Here is a 16982-nt window from a genome sequence, read left to right as displayed (position 1 = left end):
CCCGACAGGGTATGAGCACACTCGACAGGGTCCGACGAAGCCTGACAGGGCTTCAGCAAACCTGACAGGGCCCGAGCAAACTCGACAGGGCCAGACGGAGCCCGACAGGGTTCGACAAAGCCTGACAGGGCTCGATGGAGCCCGACAGGGCCCGAGGAAACCCGACAGGGCCCGACGGAGCCTGACAGGGCCCGAGCAAACCCGACAGGGCTCGACGGAGCCTGACAGGGTCCGAGCAAACCCGACACGGCCCGAGCAAACCTGACAGGGCTCGAAGGAGCCCGACAGGGCCCGAGGAAACCAGACAGGGCCCGACAGAACCCGACAGGGCCCGAGCAAACCCGACATGGCCCGAGCAAACCCGACAGGGTTCGACAAAGCCTGACAGGGCTCGATGGAGCCCGACAGGGCCCAAGGAAACCCGACAGGGCCCGACGGAGCCTGACGGGGACCGAGCAAACCCGACAGGACTCGACGGAGCCTGACAGGGCTCGATGGAGCCCGACAGGGCCCGGGCAAACCCGACAGGGCACGCTGCAGCCTGACAGAGCCCGAGCAAACCCGACAGGGCCCGACAAGGCCCGACAGGGCCCGAGCAAACCTGACAGGACCTGACAAAGCCTGACAGGGCCCGACGGAGCCCGACAGGGCCTGAGCAAACCCGAAAGAGCCCGACGGAGCCTGACAGGACTCGATAGAGTCCGACAGGGCCCGAGGAAACCCGACAGGGCCCGACGGAACCCGAGAGGGCCCAAGGAAACCCGACAGGGCCCGACGGAGCCTGACGGGGACCGAGCAAACCCGACAGGACTCGACGGAGCCTGACAGGGCCCGAGCAAACCCGACAGGGCCCGAGCGAATCTGACAGGGCCTGACGGAGTTCGACAGGACGCGGGCAAACCCGACAGGGCCCGAGCAAACCCGACAGGGCCTGACAAGACCCGACAGGGCCTGAGCAAACCCGACAGGTCCCGACAAAGCCTGATAGGGTCCGATGGAGCCCGACAGGGCCCGAGCAAACCCGACAGGGCTCGATGGAGCCCGACAGGGCCCGAGGAAACCCGACAGGGCGCGACGGAGCCTGACAGGGCCCGAGCAAACCCGACAGGACTCGACGGAGCCCGAAAGGGCCCGAGCAAACCCGACAGGGTCTGTCGAAGCCTGACAGGGCTTCAGCAAACCCGACAGGGCCCGAGCAAACCCGACAGGGCCCGACGGAGCCCGACAGGGCCTGAGGAAACCAGACAGGGCCCGACGGAGCCCGACAGGGCCCTAGCAAACCCGGCAGGGCCCGAGCAAACCCGACAGGGCTTGACAAAGCCTGACAGGGCCCGAGCAAACCCGACAGGGCCCGAGCAAACCCGACAGGGCCCAACGGAGCCCGACAGAGCCCGAGCAAACCCGACAGGGCCCGACAAGGCCCGACAGGGCCCGAACAAACCTGACAGGACCTGACAAAGCCTGACATGGCCCGATGGAGCCCGACAGGGCCCGAGCAAACCCGAAAAGGTTCGACGGAGCCTGACAGGGCTCGATGGAGCCCGACAGGGCCCGAGGAAACCCGACAGGGCCCCACGGAGCCGGATAGGGCCCGAGCAAACCCGAGAGGGCCTGACGGAGCCTGACAGGGCCCGGGCAAACCCGACAGGGCATGCTGGAGCCCAACAGAACCCGAGCAAACCCGACAGGGCCCGACAAGGCCCGACAGGCCCCGAGCAAACCTGACAGGACCTGACAAAGCCTGACAGGGCCCGACGGAGCCTGACAGGGCCTGAGCAAACCCGAAAGAGCCCGACGGAGCCTGACAGGGCTCGATAGATTCCGACATGGCCCGAGCAAACCCGACAGGGTTCGACAAAGTCTGACAGGGCCCGAGCAAACCCGACAGGGCCCGAGGAAACCCGACAGAGCCCGACGGAGCCTGACAGGGCCCGAGCAAACCCGACAGGGCCCGAGCAAACCTGACAGGGCACGAAGGAGCCCGACAGGGCCCGAGCAAACCCGACAAGGCCCAACAAATCCCGACAGGGCCTGAGCAAACCTGACAGGGCCCGACGGAGCCCGACAGGGCACGAGCAAACCCAACAGGGCCTGACGGAGCCTGACAGGGCACGAGCAAACCCGAGAGGGCCCGAGCGAATCTGACAGGGCCCGACGGAGCCCGACAGGACGCGGGCAAACCCGACAGGTCCCGAGCAAACCTGACAGGGCCTGACAAGGCCCGACAGGGCCTGAGCAAACCTGACAGGGCCTGACGGAGCCCGACACGGCTCGAGCAAACCCGATAGGGCCTGACGGAGCATGACACGGCCCGAGCAAACCCGACAGGGCACGAAGGAGCCTGACAGGGCCCGACGGAGCCCGACGGGGCGCGAGCAAACCTGACAGGGGCTGACAAGGCCCGACAGGGCCTGAGCAAACCCGACAGGACCTGCCAAAGCCTGATAGGGTCTGATGGAGCCCGACAGGGCCCGAGCAAACCCGACAGGGCCCGAGCAAACCTGACAGGGCTCGATGGAGCCCGACAGGGCCCGAGGAAACCCGACAGGGCCCGACGGAGCCCGATAGGGCCTGAGCAAACCCGACAGGGCCCGATGGAGCCCGACAGGGCTCGAGCAAACCCGACAGGGTCCGACGAATCCTGACAGGGCTTCAGCAAACCCGACATGGCCCGAGCAAACCCGACAGGGCGCGACGAAGCCCAACAGAGCCCGAGGAAACCAGACAGGGCCCGACGGAGCCCGACAGGGCCCGAGCAAACCCGACAGGGCCCGAGCAAACCCGACAGGGTTCGAGAAAGCCTGACAGGGCTTGATGGAGCCCAACAGGGCCTGAGGAAACCCAACAGGGCCCGACGGAGCCTGACAGAGCCCGAGCAAACCCGACAGGGCTCGACGGAGCCCGATAGGGCCCGAGCAAACCCGACAGGGCCTGACGGAGCCCGACAGGGCCCGAGCAAACCCGACAGGACCCGACAAAGCCTGATAGGGTCCGATGGAGCCCGACAGGGCCCGAGCAAACCCGACAGGGCTCGATGGAGCCCGACAGGGCCCGAGGAAACCCGACAGGGCGCGACGGAGCCTGACAGGGCCCGAGCAAACCCGACAGGACTCGACGGAGCCCGAAAGGGCCCGAGCAAACCCGACAGGGTCCGTCGAAGCCTGACAGGGCTTCAGCAAACCCGACAGGGCCCGAGCAAACCCGACAGGGCCCGACGGAGCCCGACAGAGCGCAAGCAAACCCGACAGGGCCCGACAAGGCCCGACAGGGCCCGAACAAACCTGACAGGACCTGACAAAGCCTGACATGGCCCGATGGAGCCCGACAGGGCCCGAGCAAACCCGAAAAGGTTCGACGGAGCCTGACAGGGCTCGATGGAGCCCGACAGGGCCCGAGGAAACCCGACAGGGCCCCACGGAGCCGGATAGGGCCCGAGCAAACCCGAGAGGGCCTGACGGAGCCTGACAGGGCCCGGGCAAACCCGACAGGGCATGCTGGAGCCCAACAGAACCCGAGCAAACCCGACAGGGCCCGACAAGGCCCGACAGGCCCCGAGCAAACCTGACAGGACCTGACAAAGCCTGACAGGGCCCGACGGAGCCTGACAGGGCCTGAGCAAACCCGAAAGAGCCCGACGGAGCCTGACAGGGCTCGATAGATTCCGACATGGCCCGAGCAAACCCGACAGGGTTCGACAAAGTCTGACAGGGCCCGAGCAAACCCGACAGGGCCCGAGGAAACCCGACAGAGCCCGACGGAGCCTGACAGGGCCCGAGCAAACCCGACAGGGCCCGAGCAAACCTGACAGGGCACGAAGGAGCCCGACAGGGCCCGAGCAAACCCGACAAGGCCCAACAAATCCCGACAGGGCCTGAGCAAACCTGACAGGGCCCGACGGAGCCCGACAGGGCACGAGCAAACCCAACAGGGCCTGACGGAGCCTGACAGGGCACGAGCAAACCCGACAGGGCCCGAGCGAATCTGACAGGGCCCGACGGAGCCCGACAGGACGCGGGCAAACCCGACAGGTCCCGAGCAAACCTGACAGGGCCTGACAAGGCCCGACAGGGCCTGAGCAAACCTGACAGGGCCTGACGGAGCCCGACACGGCTCGAGCAAACCCGATAGGGCCTGACGGAGCATGACACGGCCCGAGCAAACCCGACAGGGCACGAAGGAGCCTGACAGGGCCCGACGGAGCCCGACGGGGCGCGAGCAAACCTGACAGGGGCTGACAAGGCCCGACAGGGCCTGAGCAAACCCGACAGGACCTGCCAAAGCCTGATAGGGTCTGATGGAGCCCGACAGGGCCCGAGCAAACCCGACAGGGCCCGAGCAAACCTGACAGGGCTCGATGGAGCCCGACAGGGCCCGAGGAAACCCGACAGGGCCCGACGGAGCCCGATAGGGCCTGAGCAAACCCGACAGGGCCCGATGGAGCCCGACAGGGCTCGAGCAAACCCGACAGGGTCCGACGAATCCTGACAGGGCTTCAGCAAACCCGACATGGCCCGAGCAAACCCGACAGGGCGCGACGAAGCCCAACAGAGCCCGAGGAAACCAGACAGGGCCCGACGGAGCCCGACAGGGCCCGAGCAAACCCGACAGGGCCCGAGCAAACCCGACAGGGTTCGAGAAAGCCTGACAGGGCTTGATGGAGCCCAACAGGGCCTGAGGAAACCCAACAGGGCCCGACGGAGCCTGACAGAGCCCGAGCAAACCCGACAGGGCTCGACGGAGCCCGATAGGGCCCGAGCAAACCCGACAGGGCCTGACGGAGCCCGACAGGGCCCGAGCAAACCCGACAGGACCCGACAAAGCCTGATAGGGTCCGATGGAGCCCGACAGGGCCCGAGCAAACCCGACAGGGCTCGATGGAGCCCGACAGGGCCCGAGGAAACCCGACAGGGCGCGACGGAGCCTGACAGGGCCCGAGCAAACCCGACAGGACTCGACGGAGCCCGAAAGGGCCCGAGCAAACCCGACAGGGTCCGTCGAAGCCTGACAGGGCTTCAGCAAACCCGACAGGGCCCGAGCAAACCCGACAGGGCCCGACGGAGCCCGACAGAGCGCAAGCAAACCCGACAGGGCCCGACAAGGCCCGACAGGGCCCGAACAAACCTGACAGGACCTGACAAAGCCTGACATGGCCCGATGGAGCCCGACAGGGCCCGAGCAAACCCGAAAAAGTTCGACGGAGCCTGACAGGGCTCGATGGAGCCCGACAGGGCCCGAGGAAACCCGACAGGGCCCCACGGAGCCGGATAGGGCCCGAGCAAACCCGAGAGCGCCTGACGGAGCCTGACAGGGCCCGGGCAAACCCGACAGGGCATGCTGGAGCCCGACAGAACCCGAGCAAACCCGACAGGGCCCGACAAGGCCCGATAGGGCCCGAGCAAACCTGACAGGACCTGACAAAGCCTGACAGGGCCCGACGGAGCCTGACAGGGCCTGAGCAAACCCGAAAGAGCCCGACGGAGCCTGACAGGGCTCGATAGATTCCGACAGGGCCCGAGGAAACCCGACAGGGCCTGACGGAACCTGACAGGGCCCGACGGAGCCCGATAGGGCCCGAGCAAACCCGACAGGACCCGATGGAGCCCGACAGGGCTCGAGCAAACCCGACAGGGCCTGAGCAAATCCGACAGGGCCCGACGGAGCCCAACAGGGCCCGAGCAAACCCGAAAGGGCCCGACGGAGCCTGACAGGGCTCGATGGAGCCCGCCAGGGCCCGAGGAAACCCGACAGGGCCCCACGGAGCCCGATAGGGCCCGAGCAAACCCGACAGGGCCTGATGGAGCCTGACAGGGCCCGAGCAAACCCGAAAGGGCCCGACGGAGCCTGACAGGGCTCGATGGAGCCCGCCAGGGCCCGAGGAAACCCGACAGGGCCCCACGGAGCCCGATAGGGCCCGAGCAAACCCGACAGGGCCTGATGGAGCCTGACAGGGCCCGGGCAAACCCGACAGGGCACGCTGGAGCCTGACAGAGCCTGAGCAAACCCGACAGGGCCCGACAAGGCCCGACAGGGCCCGAGCAAACCTGACAGGACCTTACAAAGCCTGACAGGGCCCGACGGAGCCCGACAGGGCCTGAGCAAACCCGACAGGGCCCGACGGAGCCTGACAGGGCTCGATAGAGTCCGACAGGGCCCGAGGAAACCTGACAGGGCCCGACGGAACCCGAGAGGGCCCGAGGAAATCCAACAGGGACCGACGGAGCCTGACAGGGCCCGAGCAAACCCGACAGGGCCCGACAGAGCCCGACAGGACCCGAGCAAACCCGACATGGCCCGAGCAAACCCGACAGGGTTCGACAAAGTCTGACAGGGCCCGAGCAAACCCGACAGGGCCCGAGGAAACCCGACAGAGCCCGACGGAGCCTGACAGGGCCCGAGCAAACCCGACAGGGCCCGAGCAAACCTGACAGGGCACGAAGGAGCCCGACAGGGCCCGAGCAAACCCGACAAGGCCCAACAAATCCCGACAGGGCCTGAGCAAACCTGACAGGGCCCGACGGAGCCCGACAGGGCACGAGCAAACCCAACAGGGCCTGACGGAGCCTGACAGGGCCCGAGCAAACCCGACAGGGCCCGAGCGAATCTGACAGGGCCCGACGGAGCCCGACAGGACGCGGGCAAACCCGACAGGTCCCGAGCAAACCTGACAGGGCCTGACAAGGCCCGACAGGGCCTGAGCAAACCTGACAGGGCCTGACGGAGCCCGACACGGCTCGAGCAAACCCGATAGGGCCTGACGGAGCATGACACGGCCCGAGCAAACCTGACAGGGCACGAAGGAGCCTGACAGGGCCCGACGGAGACCGACGGGGCGCGAGCAAACCTGACAGGGGCTGACAAGGCCCGACAGGGCCTGAGCAAACCCGACAGGACCCGCCAAAGCCTGATAGGGTCTGATGGAGCCCGACAGGGCCCGAGCAAACCCGACAGGGCCCGAGCAAACCTGACAGGGCTCGATGGAGCCCGACAGGGCCCGAGGAAACCCGACAGGGCCCGACGAAGCCCGATAGGGCCTGAGCAAACCCGACAGGGCCCGATGGAGCCCGACAGGGCTCGAGCAAACCCGACAGGGTCCGACGAATCCTGACAGGGCTTCAGCAAACCCGACATGGCCCGAGCAAACCCGACAGGGCGCGACGAAGCCCAACAGAGCCCGAGGAAACCAGACAGGGCCCGACGGAGCCCGACAGGGCCCGAGCAAACCCGACAGGGCCCGAGCAAACCCGACAGGGTTCGAGAAAGCCTGACAGGGCTTGATGGAGCCCAACAGGGCCTGAGGAAACCCAACAGGGCCCGACGGAGCCTGACAGAGCCCGAGCAAACCCGACAGGGCTCGACGGAGCCCGATAGGGCCCGAGCAAACCCGACAGGGCCTGACGGAGCCCGACAGGGCCCGAGCAAACCCGAAAGGGCCCGACGAAGCCTGACAGGGCTCGATCGAGCCCGACAGGGCCCGAGCAAACCCGACAGGGCCCGACGGAGCCCGATAGGGCCCGAGCAAACCCGACAGCGCCCGATGGAGCCCGACAGGGCCTGAGCAAACCCGACAGGACCCGCCAAAGCCTGATAGGGTCCGATGGAGCCCGACAGGGCCCGAGCAAACCCGACAGGGCCCGAGAAAACCTGACAGGGCTCGATGGAGCCCGACAGGGCCCGAGGAAACCCGACAGGGCCTGACGGAGCCCGACAGGGCCCGAGCAAACCCGAAAGGGCCCGACGAAGCCTGACAGGGCTCGATGGAGCCCGACAGGGCCCGAAGAAACCCGACAGGGCCCGACGGAGCCCGATAGGGCCCGAGCAAACCCTACAGGGCCTGACGGAGCCTGACAGGGCCCGGCCAAACCCGACAGGGCACGCTGGAGCCCGACAGAGCCCGAGTAAACCCGACAGGGCCCGACAAGGCCCGACAGGGCCCGAGCAAACCTGAGACGTCCTGACAAAGCCTGACAGGGCCCGACGGAGCCCGCCAGGGCTCGAGCAAACCCGAAAGAGCCCGACGGAGCCTGACAGGGCTCAGTGGAGTCCGACAGGGCCCGAGGAAACCCGACAGGGCCTGAGCAAACCCGACAGGGCCCGAGCAAACCCGACAGGGCCCGACGGAGCCTGACAAGGCCCGAGAAAACCTGACAGGGTTCGACGGAGCCCGACAGGGCCCGAGCACACTTGACAGGGTCCGACGAAGCCTGACAGGGCTTCAGAAAACCCGACAGGGCCCGAGCAAACCGACAGGGCCCAACAGAGCCCGACAGGGCCCGAGGAAACCCGACAGGGCCCGAAGGAGCCCGATAGGGCCCGAGCAAACCCGACAGGACCCGATGGAGCCCGACAGGGCCTGAGCAAATCCGACAGGGCCCGACGGAGCCTGACAGGGCTCGATGGAGCCCGACAGGGCCCGAGGAAACCCGACAGGGCTCGACGGAGCCCGATAGGGCCCGAGCAAACCCGACAGGGCCTGACGGAGCCCGACAGGGCCCGAGCAAACCCGAAAGGGCCCGACGAAGCCTGACAGGGCACGATGGAGCCCGCCAGGGCCCGAGGAAACCCGACAGGACTCGATGGAGCCCGACAGGGCTCGAGCAAACCCGACAGGGCCTGAGCAAATCCGACAGGGCCCGACAGAGCCCGACAGGGCCCGAGCAAACCCGAAAGGGCCCGACGGAGCCTGACAGGGCTCGATGGAGCCCGACAGGGCCCGAGCAAACCCGACAGGGCCTGAGCAAATCCGACAGGGCCCGACAGAGCCCGACAGGGCCCGAGCAAACCCGAAAGGGCCCGACGGAGCCTGACAGGGCTCGATGGAGCCCGACAGGGCCCGAGGAAACCCGACAGGGCCCCACGGAGCCCGACGTGGCCCGAGCAAACCCGACAGGGCCTGATGGAGCCTGACAGGGCCAGGGCAAACCCGACAGGGCACGCTGGAGCCCGACAGAGCCCGAGCAAACCCAACAGGGCCCGACAAGGCCCGACAGGGCCCGAGCAAACCTGACAGGACCTGACAAAGCCTGACAGGGCCCGACGGAGCCCGACAGGGCCTGAGCAAACCCGAAAGAGCCCGACGGAGCCTGACAGGGCTCGATAGAGTCCGACAGGGCCCGAGGAAACCTGACAGGGCCCGACGGAACCCGAGATGGCCCGAGTAAATCCGACAGGGCCCGACGGAGCCCGACAGGGCCCGAGGAAACCTGACAGGGCTAGACGGAGCCCGACAGGGCCCGAGCAAACCCGACAGGGCCCGACGGAGCCCGACAGGGCCCCAGCAAACCCGACAGGGCCCGAGCAAACCCGACAGGGCCTGACGGAGCCTGACAGGGCCTGAGCAAACCCGACAGGGCTCGACGGAGCCTGACAGGGCCTGAGCAAACCCGACAGGGCCCAAGCATACCTGATAGGGGTCGACGGAGCCTGACAGGGCCTGAGCAAACCCGACAGGGCCCGAGCATACCTGACAGGGGTCGACGGAGCCTGACAGGGCCTGAGCAAACCCGACAGGACCCGACAAAGCCTGACAGCGTTCGATGGAGCCCGACAGGGCCTGAGCAAACCCGACATGGCTCAACGGAGCCCGACAGGGCCCGAGCAAACCTGACAGAGGTCGACGGAGCCTGACAGGGCCTGAGCAAACCCGACAGTGCCCGAGCAAACCCGACAGGGCCCAACGGAGCCCGACAGAGCCCGAGCAAACCCGACAGGGCCCGACAAGGCCCGACAGGGCCAGAACAAACCTGACAGGACCTGACAAAGCCTGACAGGGCCCGACGGAGCCCGACAGGGCCCGAGCAAACCCAAAAAGGCCCGACGGAGCCTGACAGGGCTCGATGGAACCCGACAGGGCCCGAGGAAACCCGACATGGCCCGACGGAGCCCGACAGGGCCCGAGCAAACCCGAAAGGGCCCGACGGAGCCTGACAGGGCTCGATGGAGCCCGACAGGGCCCGAGGAAACCCGACAGGGCCCGATGGAGCCTGACAGGGCCCAAGCAAACCCGACAGGGCCTGAGCAAACCCGACAGTGCCTGAGCAAACCCGACAGGTCCCGAGCAAACCCGACAGGGCCCAACGGAGCCTGACAGGGCTCGATGGAGACCGACAGAGCCCGAGGAAACCCGACAGGGCCCGACGGAGCCCGATAGGGCCCGAGCAAACCCGACAGGGCCTGACGGAGACCGACAGGGCCCGAGCAAAGCCTGATAGGGTCCGACGAAGCCTGACAGGGCTCGATGGAGCCCGACAGGGCCCGAGGAAGCCCGACAGGGCCCGAGCAAACCCAACAGGGCCCAAGCAAACCCGACAGGGCCCGAGCAAACCCGACAGTGCCAGAGCAAACCCGACAGGGCCCGAGCAAACCTGACAGGGCCCGACGGAGCCTGACAGGGCTCGATGGAGACCGACAGAGCCCGAGGAAACCCGACAGGGCCCGACGGAGCTCAATAGGGCCCGAGCAAACCCGACAGGGCCTGACGGAGCCTGACAGGGCTCGATGGCGACCGACAGAGCCCGAGGAAACCCGACAGGGCCCGACGGAGCCCGATAGGGCCCGAGAAAACCCGACAGGGCCTGACGGAGCCCGACAGGGCCCGAGCAAACCCGAAAGGGCCCGACGAAGCCTGACAGGGCTCGATGGAGCCTGACAGGGCCCGAGGAAACCCGACAGGGCCCAACGGAGCCCGATAGGGCCCGAGCAAACCCGACAGGGCTCGATGGAGCCCGACAGGGCTCGAGCAAACCCGACACGGCCTGAGCAAATCCGACAGGGCCTGACGGAGCCCGACAGGGCCCGAGCAAACCCGAAAGGGCCCGACGGAGCCTGACAGGGCTCGATGGAGCCCGACAGGGCCCGAGGAAACCCGACAGGGCCCCACGAAGCCCGATAGGGCCCGAGCAAACCCGACAGGGCCTGACGGAGCCTGACAGGGCCCGGGCAAACCCGACAGGGCATGCTAGAGCCCGACAGAGTTCGAGCAAACCCGACAGGGCCCGACAAGGCCCGACAGGGCCCGAGCAATCCCGCCAGGGCTCGACGGAGCCTGACAGGGCCCGAGCAAACCCGACACGGTCCGAGCAAACCTGACAGGGCTCGAAGGAGCCCGACAGGGCCCGAGGAAACCAGACAGGGCCCGACAGAGCCTGACAGGGCCCGAGCAAACCCGACATGGCCCGAGCAAACCTGACAGGGTTCGACAAAGCCTGACAGGGCTCGATGGAGCCTGACAGGGCCCAAGGAAACCCGACAGGGCCCGACGGAGCCTGACAGGGCCCGAGCAAACCCGACAGGGCTCGACGGAGCCTGACAGGGCCCGAGCAAACCCGACATGGCCCGAGCAAACCTGACAGGGTTCGACAAAGCCTGACAGGGCTCGATGGAGCCTGACAGGGCCCAAGGAAACCCGACAGGGCCCGACGGAGCCTGACAGGGCCCGAGCAAACCCGACAGGGCTCGACGGAGCCTGACAGGGCCCGAGGAAACCCGACAGGGCCCAACGGATCCCGACAGGGCGCAAGCAAACCTGACAGGGCCCGACGGAGCCCAACAGGGCACGAGAAAACCCGACAGGGCCTGACGGAGCCTGACAGGGCCCGAGCAAACCCGACAGGGCCCGAGCGAATCTGACAGGGCCCGACGGAGCCCGACAGGACAGGGCAAACCCGACAGGGCCCGAGCAAACCCGACAGGGCCTGACAAGGCCCGACAGGGCCTGAGCAAACCCGACAGGACCTGACAAAGCCTGACAGGGCCCGACGGAGCCCGACAGGGCACGAGCAAACCCGACAGGGCCTGACGGAGCCTGACAGGGCCCGAGCAAACCCGACAGGGCCCGAGCGAATCTGACAGGGCTCGACGGAGCCCGACAAGACGCGGGCAAACCCGACAGGGCCCGAGCAAACCTGACAGGGCCTGACAAGGCCCGACAGGGCCTGAGCAAACCCGACAGGACCCGACAAAGCCTGACAGGGTCCGATGGAGCCCGACAGGGCCCGAGCAAACCCGACAGGGCTCGATGGAGCCCGACAGGGCCCGAGGAAACCCGACAGGGCGCGACGGAGCCTGACAGGGCCCGAGCAAACCTGACAGGGCTCGACAATGCCCGACAGGGCCCGAGCAAACCCGACAGGGTCCGTCGAAGCCTGACAGGGCTTCAGCAAACCCGACACGGCCTGAGCAAACCCGACAGGGTCCGACGGATCCCGACAGGGCCTGAGGAAACCAGACAGGGCCCGACGGAGCCCGACAGGGCCCTAGCAAACCCGGCAGGGCCCGAGCAAACCCGACAGGGCTTGACGGAGCCTGACAGGGCCCGAGCAAACCCGACAGGGCCCGAGCAAACCCGACAGAGCCCGAGCAAACCCGACAGGGCCCAACGGAGCCCGACAGAGCCCGAGCAAACCCGACAGGGCCCGACAAGGCCCGACAGGGCCCGAACAAACCTGACAGGACCTGACAAAGCCTGACAGGGCCCGACAGAGCCCGACAGGGCCCGAGCAAACCCGAAAAGGCCTGACGGAGCCTGACAGGGCTCGATAGAGCCCGACAGGGCCCGAGGAAACCCGACAGGGCCCGACGGAGCCCGACGGGGCCCGAGCAAACCCGACAGGGCCCGACGGAACCCGACAGGGCCCGAGCAAACCCGACAGGGCCCGAGGAAATCCGACAGTGCCCGACGGAGCCTGACAGGGCCCGAGCAAACCCGAGAGGGCTCGACGGAGCCCGACAGGGTATGAGCACACTCGACAGGGTCCGACGAAGCCTGACAGGGCTTCAGCAAACCTGACAGGGCCCGAGCAAACTCGACAGGGCCAGACGGAGCCCGACAGGGTTCGACAAAGCCTGACAGGGCTCGATGGAGCCCGACAGGGCCCGAGGAAACCCGACAGGGCCCGACGGAGCCTGACAGGGCCCGAGCAAACCCGACAGGGCTCGACGGAGCCTGACAGGGTCCGAGCAAACCCGACACGGCCCGAGCAAACCTGACAGGGCTCGAAGGAGCCCGACAGGGCCCGAGGAAACCAGACAGGGCCCGACAGAACCCGACAGGGCCCGAGCAAACCCGACATGGCCCGAGCAAACCCGACAGGGTTCGACAAAGCCTGACAGGGCTCGATGGAGCCCGACAGGGCCCAAGGAAACCCGACAGGGCCCGACGGAGCCTGACGGGGACCGAGCAAACCCGACAGGACTCGACGGAGCCTGACAGGGCTCGATGGAGCCCGACAGGGCCCGGGCAAACCCGACAGGGCACGCTGCAGCCTGACAGAGCCCGAGCAAACCCGACAGGGCCCGACAAGGCCCGACAGGGCCCGAGCAAACCTGACAGGACCTGACAAAGCCTGACAGGGCCCGACGGAGCCCGACAGGGCCTGAGCAAACCCGAAAGAGCCCGACGGAGCCTGACAGGACTCGATAGAGTCCGACAGGGCCCGAGGAAACCCGACAGGGCCCGACGGAACCCGAGAGGGCCCAAGGAAACCCGACAGGGCCCGACGGAGCCTGACGGGGACCGAGCAAACCCGACAGGACTCGACGGAGCCTGACAGGGCCCGAGCAAACCCGACAGGGCCCGAGCGAATCTGACAGGGCCTGACGGAGTTCGACAGGACGCGGGCAAACCCGACAGGGCCCGAGCAAACCCGACAGGGCCTGACAAGACCCGACAGGGCCTGAGCAAACCCGACAGGACCCGACAAAGCCTGATAGGGTCCGATGGAGCCCGACAGGGCCCGAGCAAACCCGACAGGGCTCGATGGAGCCCGACAGGGCCCGAGGAAACCCGACAGGGCGCGACGGAGCCTGACAGGGCCCGAGCAAACCCGACAGGACTCGACGGAGCCCGAAAGGGCCCGAGCAAACCCGACAGGGTCCGTCGAAGCCTGACAGGGCTTCAGCAAACCCGACAGGGCCCGAGCAAACCCGACAGGGCCCGACGGAGCCCGACAGGGCCTGAGGAAACCAGACAGGGCCCGACGGAGCCCGACAGGGCCCTAGCAAACCCGGCAGGGCCCGAGCAAACCCGACAGGGCTTGACAAAGCCTGACAGGGCCCGAGCAAACCCGACAGGGCCCGAGCAAACCCGACAGGGCCCAACGGAGCCCGACAGAGCCCGAGCAAACCCGACAGGGCCCGACAAGGCCCGACAGGGCCCGAACAAACCTGACACGACCTGACAAAGCCTGACATGGTTCGATGGAGCCCGACAGGGCCCGAGCAAACCTGAAAAGGCCCGACGGAGCCTGACAGGGCTCGATGGAGCCCGACAGGGCCCCGAGGAAACCCGATAGGGCCCCACGGAGCCGGATAGGGCCCGAGCAAACCCGAGAGGGCCTGACGGAGCCTGACAGGGCCCGGGCAAACCCGACAGGGCACGCTGGAGCCCGACAGAACCCGAGCAAACCCGACAGGGCCCGACAAGGCCCGACAGGGCCCGAGCAAACCTGACAGGACCTGACAAAGCCTGACAGGGCCCGACGGAGCCTGACAGGGCCTGAGCAAACCCGACAGAGCCCGACGGAGCCTGACAGGGCTCGATAGATTCCGACATGGCCCGAGGAAACCCGACAGGGCCTGACGGAACCTGACAGGGCCCGAGCAAACCCGACAGGGCCCGAGGAAATCCGACAGGGCCCAACGGAGCCTGACAGGGCCCGAGCAAACCCGAAAGGTCTCGACGGAGCCCGACAGGGCCCGAGCAAACCCGACAGGGTCCGTCGAAGCCTGACAGGGCTTCAGCAAACCCAACAGGGCCTGAGCAAACCCAACAGGGCCCGACGGAGCCTGACAGAGCCTGAGGAAACCAGACAGGGCCCGACAGAGCCCGACAGGGCCCTAGCAAACCCGACAGGGCTTGACGGAGCCTGACAGGGCCCGAGCAAACCCGAAAGGGCCCGAGCAAACCCGACAGAGCCCAATGGAGCTGACAGAGCCCGAGCAAACCCGACAGGCTCCGTCGCGCCCTGTCGGATTTGCTCAGGCCCTGTCGGGTTTGTTCGAGCCCTGTCGGGCTCCATCGGGCCCTGTCGGGTTTGCTCGGGCCCTATCGGGCTCAGTCGGGCCCTGTCGGGTTTCCTCGGGCCCTGTCGGGCTCCATCGAGCCCTGTCAGGCTCCGTCGGGCCCTGTCGGGTTTGCTCGGGCCTTGTCGGGTTTCTCAGGCCCTGTCTGGTTCCGTCGAGCCGTGTCGGGTTGCCTCGGGCCCTGTCGGACTCCACTGAGCCATGTCAGGCTCCGTCGGGCTCTTTCGGGTTTGCTCGGGCCCTGGCGGCCTCTGTCGGGCCCTGTCAGGCTTTGTCAGGTCGTGTCAGGTTTGCTCGGGCCCTGTTGGGCCTTGTCGGGCCCTGTCGGGTTTGCTCGGGCTCTGTCGGGCTCCAGCGTGCCCTGTCGGGTTTGCCCGGGCCCTGTCAGGCTCCGTCAGGCCCTGTCGGGTTTGCTCGGGCCCTATCGGGCTCAATCAGGCCCTGTCGGGTTTCCTCGGGCCCTGTCGGGCTCCATCGAGCCCTGTCAGGCTCCGTCGGGCCCTTTTGGGTTTGCTCGGGCCCTGTCGGGCTCCGTCGGGCCCTGTCAGGTTTGCTCGAGCCCTGTCGGGCTCCGTCGGGCCCTGTCTGGTTTCCTCGGGCTCTGTCGGGCTCCGTCGGCCCTGTCGGGTTTGCTCGGGCCATGTCGGGTTTGCTGAAGCCCTGTCAGGCTTCGTCGGACCCTGTCGGGTTTGCTCGAGCCCTGTCGGGCTCCATCGAGCCCTGTCAGGCTCCGTCGGGCCCTTTCGGGTTTGCTCGGGCCCTGTCGGGCTCCGTCGGGCCCTGTCGGGTTTGCTCGAGCCCTGTCGGGCTCCATCGGGCCCTGTCTGGTTTCCTCGGGCTCTGTCGGGCTCCGTCGGGCCCTGTCGGGTTTGCTCGGGCCATGTCGGGTTTGCTGAAGCCCTGTCAGGCTTCGTCGGACCCTGTCGGGTTTGCTCGAGCCCTGTCGGCCTCCATCTGGCCTTGTCAGGTTTGCTCGGGCCCTATCGGGCTCTGTCGAGCCCTGTCGGGTTTCCTCGGGCCCTGTCGGGCTCCATCGAGCCCTGTCAGGCTTCGTCGGGCACTTTCGGGTTTGCTCGGGCCTTGTCGGGCTCCGTCAGGCCCTGTCGGATTTGCTCAGGCCCTATCGGGCTGCGTCGAGCCCTGTCGGGTTTGCTCGGGCTCTGTCAGGCTCCGTCGGGCCCTGTCGGGTTTGCTCGGGCCCTGTCGGGCTCCATCAAGCCCTGTCAGGCTTTGTCGAACCCTGTTGGGTTTGCTCGGGCCCTGTCGGGTTTGCTCGGGCCCTGTCGGCCTCCATCGGGCCTTGTCAGGTTTGCTCGGGCCCTGTCGGGCTCTGTCGAGCCCTGTCGGGTTTCCTCGGGCCCTGTCGGGCTCCATCGAGCCCTGTCAGGCTTCATCGGGCACTTTCGGGTTTGTTCGGGCCTTGTCGGGCTCCGTCAGGCCCTGTCGGATTTGCTCAGGCCCTATCGGGCTGCGTCGAGCCCTGTCGGGTTTGCTCGGGCTCTGTCAGGCTCCGTCGGGCCCTGTCGGGTTTGCTCGGGCCCTGTCGGGCTCCATCAAGCCCTGTCAGGCTTTGTCGAACCCTGTTGGGTTTGCTCGGGCCCTGTCGGGTTTGCTCGGGCCCTGTCGGGCTCTGTCGGGCCCTGTCTGGTTTCCTCGGGCCCTGTCGGGCTCCGTCGGACCCTGTCGGATTTGCTCGGGTCCTGTCGGGTTTGCTGAAGCCCTGTCAGGCTTCGTCGGTCCCTGTCGGGTTTGCTCGGGCCCTGTCGGGCTCCGTCGAATCCTGTCGGGTTTGCTCGGGCCCTGTCAGGCTCCGTCGCGCCCTGTCGGGTTTCCTCGGGCCCTGTCGGGCTCCATCGAGCCCTGTCAGGTTTGCTCGGGCCCTGTCAAGTTTGCTCGGGCCCTGTCGGGCTCCATCGGACCCTATCAGTCTTTGGCGGGTCCTGTCGGGTTTGCTCAGGCCCTGT

The sequence above is a fragment of the Patagioenas fasciata genome, chromosome 20, assembly GCF_037038585.1.
Source record: "Patagioenas fasciata isolate bPatFas1 chromosome 20, bPatFas1.hap1, whole genome shotgun sequence".
Lineage (NCBI taxonomy): Eukaryota > Metazoa > Chordata > Aves > Columbiformes > Columbidae > Patagioenas > Patagioenas fasciata.
This window is presented reverse-complemented; position numbering follows the sequence as displayed.